We start from the raw sequence: 6,000 nt of genomic DNA, 5'->3' as shown, positions 1-6,000 counted from the left end.
TGCTGTATATATAGTGGATGAAGGGGTGTCCACATACTGTTGTATATATAGTCTATGAAGGGGTGTCCTCATACTGCTGTATATATAGTCTATGAAGGGGTGTCCTGTATATATAGTGGATGAAGGGGTGTCCTGTATATATAGTGGATGAAGGGGTGTCCACATACTGCTGTATATATAGTGGATGAAGGGGTGTCCTCATACTGCTGTATATATAGTCTATGAAGGGGTGTCCTGTATATATAGTGTATGAAGGGGTGTCCTGTATATATAGTGGATGAAGGGGTGTCCTCATACTGCTGTATATATAGTGGATGAAGGGGTGTCCACATACTGCTGTATATATAGTGGATGAAGGGGTGTCCTGTATATATAGTGGATGAAGGGGTGTCCTGTATATATAGTGTATGAAGGGGTGTCCTCATACTGCTGTATATATAGTGTATGAAGGGGTGTCCTGTATATATAGTGGATGAAGGGGTGTCCTCATACTGCTGTATATATAGTGGATGAAGGGGTGTCCTCATACTGCTGTATATATAGTGGATGAAGGGGTGTCCTCATACTGCTGTATATATAGTGGATGAAGGGGTGTCCTCATACTGCTGTATATATAGTGGATGAAGGGGTGTCCACATACTGCTGTATATATAGTGGATGAAGGGGTGTCCTGTATATATAGTGGATGAAGGGGTGTCCACATACTGCTGTATATATAGTGGATGAAGGGGTGTCCTGTATATATAGTGGATGAAGGGGTGTCCTGTATATATAGTGGATGAAGGGGTGTCCTGTATATATAGTGGATGAAGGGGTGTCCACATACTGCTGTATATATAGTGGATGAAGGGGTGTCCACATACTGCTGTATATATAGTGGATGAAGGGGTGTCCTGTATATATAGTGGATGAAGGGGTGTCCACATACTGCTGTATATATAGTGGATGAAGGGGTGTCCACATACTGCTGTATATATAGTGGATGAAGGGGTGTCCTGTATATATAGTGTATGAAGGGGTGTCCTCATACTGCTGTATATATAGTGGATGAAGGGGTGTCCTGTATATATAGTGGATGAAGGGGTGTCCTGTATATATAGTGGATGAAGGGGTGTCTGTATATATAGTGGATGAAGGGGTGTCCTGCTGTATATATAGTGGATGAAGGGGTGTCCACATACTGCTGTATATATAGTGGATGAAGGGGTGTCCTGTATATATAGTGGATGAAGGGGTGTCCACATACTGCTGTATATATAGTGGATGAAGGGGTGTCCACATACTGCTGTATATATAGTGGATGAAGGAGTGTCCTGTATATATAGTGGATGAAGGGGTGTCCTGTATATATAGTGGATGAAGGGGTGTCCTGTATATATAGTGGATGAAGGGGTGTCCACATACTGCTGTATATATAGTGGATGAAGGGGTGTCCTGTATATATAGTGGATGAAGGGGTGTCCACATACTGCTGTATATATAGTGGATGAAGGGGTGTCCTCATACTGCTGTATATATAGTGGATGAAGGAGTGTCCTGTATATATAGTGGATGAAGGGGTGTCCTGTATATATAATGTATGAAGGGGTGTCCTCATATTGCTGTATATATAGTGGATGAAGGGGTGTCCTGTATATATAGTGGATGAAGGGGTGTCCTCATACTGCTGTATATATAGTGGATGAAGGGGTGTCCTGTATATATAGTGGATGAAGGGGTGTCCTGTATATATAGTGGATGAAGGGGTGTCCATACTGCTGTATATATAGTGGATAAAGGGGTGTCCTGTATATATAGTGGATGAAGGGGTGTCCACATACTGCTGTATATATAGTGGATGAAGGGGTGTCCACATACTGCTGTATATATAGTGGATGAAGGGGTGTCCTGTATATATAGTGGATGAAGGGGTGTCCATACTGCTGTATATATAGTGGATGAAGGGGTGTCCACATACTGCTGTATATATAGTGGATGAAGGGGTGTCCTGTATATATAGTGGATGAAGGGGTGTCCATACTGCTGTATATATAGTGGATGAAGGGGTGTCCTGTATATATAGTGGATGAAGGGGTGTCCACATACTGCTGTATATATAGTGGATGAAGGGGTGTCCTGTATATATAGTGGATGAAGGGGTGTCCACATACTGCTGTATATATAGTGGATGAAGGGGTGTCCTCATACTGCTGTATATATAGTGGATGAAGGAGTGTCCTGTATATATAGTGGATGAAGGGGTGTCCTGTATATATAGTGTATGAAGGGGTGTCCTCATATTGCTGTATATATAGTGGATGAAGGGGTGTCCTCATACTGCTGTATATATAGTGGATGAAGGGGTGTCCTGTATATATAGTGGATGAAGGGGTGTCCTCATACTGCTGTATATATAGTGGATGAAGGGGTGTCCTGTATATATAGTGGATGAAGGGGTGTCCTGTATATATAGTGTATGAAGGGGTGTCCTCATATTGCTGTATATATAGTGGATGAAGGGGTGTCCTCATACTGCTGTATATATAGTGGATGAAGGGGTGTCCTCATACTGCTGTATATATAGTGGATGAAGGGGTGTCCTGTATATATAGTGGATGAAGGGGTGTCCTGTATATATAGTGTATGAAGGGGTGTCCACATAGTGCTGTATATATAGTGGATGAAGGGGTGTCCACATACTGCTGTATATATAGTGGATGAAGGGGTGTCCTCATACTGCTGTATATATAGTGGATGAAGGGGTGTCCTCATACTGCTGTATATATAGTGGATGAAGGGGTGTCCACATACTGCTGTATATATAGTGGATGAAGGGGTGTCCACATAGTGCTGTATATATAGTGGATGAAGGGGTGTCCTCATACTGCTCTATATATAGTGGATGAAGGGGTGTCCTCATACTGCTGTATATATAGTGGATGAAGGGGTCTCATACTGCTGTATGTATAGTGTACTTCCATATTTCATCTTTATTTAACTAGGCAAGTCAGTTAAGAACACATTCTTATTTTCAATGACGGCCTAGGAACGGTAGGTTAACTGCCTCGTTCAGGGGCAGAAAGACAGATTTTCACCTTGTCAGCTCGGGGGATCCAATCTTGCAACCTTACAGTTAACAAGTCCAACGCAATAACGACCTGCCTCTCTCTCGTTGCACTCCACAAGGAGACTGACTGCCTGTTACGCGAATGCAGTAAGCAAAGGTAAGTTGCTAGCTAGCATTAAACTTATCTTATAAAAAACAATCAATCATAATCACTAGTTAACTACACATGGTTGATGATATTATCTAGCGTGTCCTGCGTTGCATATAATCTGACTGAGCATACAAGTATCTAAGCATCTGACTGAGCGGTGGTAGGCAGAAACAGGCGCGTAAACATTCATTCAAACAGCACTTTCGTGCGTTTTGCCAGCAGCTCTTCGTTGTGCGTCAAGCATTGCGCTGTTTATGACTTCAAGCCTATCAACTCCCGAGATGAGGCTGGTGTAACCGAAGTGAAATGGCTCGCTAGTTACCGCTCGCTAATAGCGTTTCAAACTTCACTCGCTCTGAGCCTTCTAGTGGTTGTTTCCCTTGCTCTGCATGGGTAACGCTGCTTCGAGGGTGGCTGTTGTCGTTGTGTTCCTGGTTCGAGCTCAGGGAGGAGCGAGGAGAGGGACGGAAGCTATACTGTTACACTGGCAATACTAAAGTGCCTATAAGAACATCCAATAGTCAAAGGTTAATGAAATACAAATGGTATAGAGGGAAATAGTCCTATAATTCCTATAATAACTACAACCTAAAACCTCTTACCTGGGAATATTGAAGACTCATGTTAAAAGGAACAACCAGCTTTCATATGTTCTCATGTTCTGAGCAAGGAACTGAAACGTTAGCTTTCTGACATGGCACATATTGCACTTCAACACTTTGTTTTTGCATTATTTAAACCAAATTGAACATGTTTCATTATTTATTTGAGGCTAAATAGATTGATGTATTATATTAACCTCTTACTCCTACCCTCTACTTTTTTGAACATTTTGTTAAAAATCGCGCAACATTTCATCGCCCTGCTACTCATGCCAGGAATATAGTACGTTCATATGGTTAGAATGTGTGTATAGGAAACCCTCGGACGTTTTTAAAACTGGTTAAATCACGACTGTGGCTATTACATAACGTGCGTTACATCGGAAAGCGCAGGAAAACCTGATCACAGAAAATGGAAATAAATATCCTTGCGCCACTTCCAGCAATTGTTAACAGTGAGCCGAATTAGATAAGACCGAGCATTCAACTCCCACAGCATCCCCATGTAGTCGAGTATCTTGTGAATTTAATCCTCTTTGATTCTTGGTTGAACCGAAAGAGGGGCACGACGTACCTCCGGTCTCCGCCCAGATCATTCCGGAAGAGCTCTCTCCTGAAATTTTTTCCAAAACGACAGCTAATGATATGTACATCGCCTACGGATGATTTTTATCGCTTATTAACGTTTACTAATACCTAAAGTAGCATTACAAACGTATTTCGAAGTGTTTTGTGAAAGTTTTAAAAAATGACGTTACGTTGTGAAATCGCTGTTTTTTTCGTTTATCACACAGTCTACATATAACGATATCTTGGCTTTATATGGCCCGATTTAATCGAAATAAAGACCCAATAGTGTTTATGGGACATCTAGGAGTGCCAACAAAGAAGATGGTGAAAGGTAATGACTGTTTTCTATTTTATTGTGCGGTTTGTGTAACGCCGAAATGCTAATTATTTTGTTTACGTCCCCTGCTGTGCTTTTCTGTTGTAGTGTATTGGTGCATGCTATCAGATAATAGCTTCTCATGCTGTCGCCGAAAAGCATTTTAAAAATCTGACTTGTTGCCTGGATTCACAACGAGTGTATCTTTAATTTGATACCCTGCATGTGTATTTTAATGAACTTTTGAGTTTTAACTAATACTATTAGCATTTAGCGTAGCACATTTGCATTTCCAGAGCTCTAGTTGGGACGCAAGCGTCCCAGGTAGAGGTAAGAGGTTAAGTTAAAATAAGTGTTCATTCAGTATTGTTGAAATTGTCATTATTACAAATAGATTTTTAAAAATCGTCCGATTAATCGGCAAAGGCTTTTTTTTGGGCCCTCCAATAATCGGTATCGGCGTTGAAAATCATAATCGGTCGACCTCTAATTTGTAGTGTTGAATGCAGTGAAATGGTGTATTTGTAGTGTTGAATGCAGTGAAATGGTGTATTTGTAGTGTTGAATGCAGTGAAATGTTGTATTTGCACTGTTGAATGCAGTGAAATGTTGTATTTGCACTGTTGAATGCAGTGAAATGTTGTATTTGCACTGTTGAATGCAGTGAAATGTTGTATTTGCACTGTTGAATGCAGTGAAATGTTGTATTTGCACTGTTGAATACAGTGAAATGGTGTATTTGTAGTGTTGAATACAGTGAAATGTTGTATTTGTACTGTTGAATACAGCGAAATGTTGTATTTGTACTGTTAAATACAGTGAAATGTTGTATTTGTAATGTTGTATTTGTAGTGTTGAATGCAGTGAAATGGTGTATTTGTAGTGTTGCATGCAGTGAAATGTTGTATTTGTAGTGTTGAATGCAGTGAAATGTTGTATTTGCACTGTTGAATGCAGTGAAATGGTGTATTTGTAGTGTTGAATGCAGTGAAATGGTGTATTTGTAGTGTTGAATGCAGCGAAATGGTGTATTTGTAGTGTTGAATACAGTGAAATGGTGTATTTGTAGTGTTGAATACAGTGAAATGGTGTATTTGTAGTGTTGAATGCAGTGAAATGGTGTATTTGTACTGTTGAATACAGTGAAATGTGGTATTTGCACTGTTGAATGCAGTGAAATGTTGTATTTGTAGTGTTGAATGCAGTGAAATGGTGTATTTGTAGTGTTGCATGCAGTGAAATGGTGTATTTGTAGTGTTGAATGCAGTGAAATGGTGTATTTGTAGTGTTGAATGCAGTGAAATGGTGTATTTGT

This window comes from Oncorhynchus nerka, unplaced genomic scaffold, assembly GCF_034236695.1.
Source record: "Oncorhynchus nerka isolate Pitt River unplaced genomic scaffold, Oner_Uvic_2.0 unplaced_scaffold_1113, whole genome shotgun sequence".
Lineage (NCBI taxonomy): Eukaryota > Metazoa > Chordata > Actinopteri > Salmoniformes > Salmonidae > Oncorhynchus > Oncorhynchus nerka.
Note: the sequence above shows the minus strand (reverse complement) of the source record.